Genomic DNA, 2,500 nt, shown 5'->3' with positions numbered 1-2,500 from the left:
GAAGATAAAAACAAAAAAACAAAACAAAACAAGCATAAAAATGCGAGAGAAATGGGGGAGGAGACAAAACAGCCAATAAAAGAAACCAAAGGGAAAGGGCCACATTACCCTTGTCCAGGGACGTCTTCGTTTGCATTCCTCGAGATCTGGCTTGCCCTCCGCGCCCCCAAGAGCCACATTTTTTAAAACTTATTTAACTAAATTCTAATTTTTGTTCGCTTCGCTCGCCTACCCACCCCGGCCCCTTAAAAATGCCGAAATGACGCCCCTCCCCTTGTCCCAATCTTCGCCAGCCACCATCACATCAAGAAGGGGCAGGCAGGCAGGCAGGGAACAGGGGGCAGAGGGAAGGTGGGCAGGGAACAGGGGGCAGAGGGAAGGTGGGCAGGGAACAGGGGCAGGGGGGAGGTGGGCAGGGAGAGGGGGCAGGGGGGGAGGTGGGCAAGGGCAAGGGGGCAAGGGGAGACGCGAGAGACAGAGAGAAAACGGATAGTTAGACCAAAGAGCGACGCGCGTGTGGCAGCGAGCGAGCGGGCGGTAGTCATAACATCATTGTACAGAATATAAAAACGAGTGAGGAATTTCATCTCTTTTCCTCCCGGGGCTGCACGAAATACGATGAAATAGGCGAGCAACAGCGGATGAATATATATGAGGGAGTATTGTTGTGGCCTCCTGCTCCTCCTCCAGCTCCTCCTGCCTTTCCTCCTCCTCCTCCTCCTTCTTTTTTTTTTTCGTCTTCTTCTCCTCTCCTTTTCCTGTCTTTCCTTCCTAATCTTTTTATGCACCCCATCCTTGTCCTCTCGCCCCCTCACCTCTCAACCTTTACCTAATCTCTTCTCCCTCCTCCTTCTCCTTTCCATTATTCTTTCTCTTCTTTTACTCCTCCACCTCATCCCCTGTACCTCTCTCTTTTTTCTACCTCCTCCTCCTCCCTGCCCTCCTCCTTTCTTTTCTTCCTAAAGCCCCTCTCCAATGTCGATGCGGCTCCTCTAGCAAACCGAGCGATGAAACGTTTAGACCCAAGAGCGACGCCGTGTGCCGAGCGAGCGGGCGGTAGTCTAACATCATTTCAGATATAAACGAGTGGGATTCTCTCTTTTCCTCCCGGGGCTGCACGAAATACGATGAAATAGGCGAGCAACAGCGGATGAATATTTATGAGGGAGGTTTGTTGGGGCCTCCTGCTCCTCCTCCTCCTCCTTTTTTTTTCTTCGTCTTCTTCTCCTCCTCTTTTCCCCTGTTCTTTTTCTTCCCTAATCTTTTTTATTGCTCCCCATCCTTGTCCTCTCGCCCCCCTCCACCTCTCAACCTTTACCTAATCTCGCCTTTCGTATTCTTCTTCCTCCTTCTCCTCCTCTTCCTCCTTAAGCGCCTCTCCTATTCTTCTTCATCCTTTTCCTCCTCTTCCTCTTCCTCGTAAAGCGGCTCTCGTATTCTTCTCCCTCCATCTCCTCCTCTTCCTCTTCCTCCTTGCTCTCCTCTTCCTCTTCCCCCTAAAGCCCCTCTCCTATTCTTCTTCCGCTTTCTCCTCCTTTTTCTCCTCTGCCTTCTCTCTCCACCAACGTTGGGTAGGGGGAAGGGAGGAAGGGGGTGGGGGATGTCGACGCAGACCCTTGGGCCTCTTGAAGCACTTTTGTGCCTTTTGATGCCTCTTGATGCATCTGATCGGTCTCTCGGTTACTCCTGATGCTTCTCTGGTGCAACTTTGTGCATTTTTTGGCTTCCCTGGTGCCTCTTTGTTGCATATCTTAGTGCCTCTTGGGTGCACCTTTGGTCTGTGTCTTGTGCCTCTTTTTACTCTTTGGTGCCTTTTGTATGTCTCTCTATTTTAATGTTTCTCTGTTTAATGCCTTTTCTAGCCTATAATGTTGGTACTTACCACCTTTTCCTATTCCTCTTGGTACCCTTTTATCTTATTTTCATGTTTTTTAGAGTGTGCTTCAATGTTTTCTGTTGTTTCTGTCTTCTTATAACTATCATTATATTTATTTTCTTATTTTATTTTATTGGTTTCATTGTCGTCATTATTATTATGATCATTGTCATTACAATTATGTTCATTATTTTATTAGCATTACTACTACTATAATTAACATGATTATAATTACGATATTAATTATAATCATTACTACTGCTTTAACAACTGGAATTATAATCATTACTGTTATCAACATTGTCAATTTTATTATTTATGTTGTTATTATTGCATTATCACTATTTATTATTATTATTATTATTATTTATTATTATTATTATTATTATTATTATTATTATTATTCTATTATTATTTATTATATATTATTATTATTATTATTTATTATTTTATTATTATTATTATTTATTATTATTATTATTATTATTATTATTATATATTATTATTATTATTATTATTATCATTGTATTATTATTAATCATTATCATTATTATTATTATTATTATTATTATTATTATTATTATTATTATTATTATTATTATTATTATTGTTGTTGTTTTGTTA

Source organism: Penaeus monodon, chromosome 11 (genome assembly GCF_015228065.2).
Source record: "Penaeus monodon isolate SGIC_2016 chromosome 11, NSTDA_Pmon_1, whole genome shotgun sequence".
Lineage (NCBI taxonomy): Eukaryota > Metazoa > Arthropoda > Malacostraca > Decapoda > Penaeidae > Penaeus > Penaeus monodon.
Note: the sequence above shows the minus strand (reverse complement) of the source record.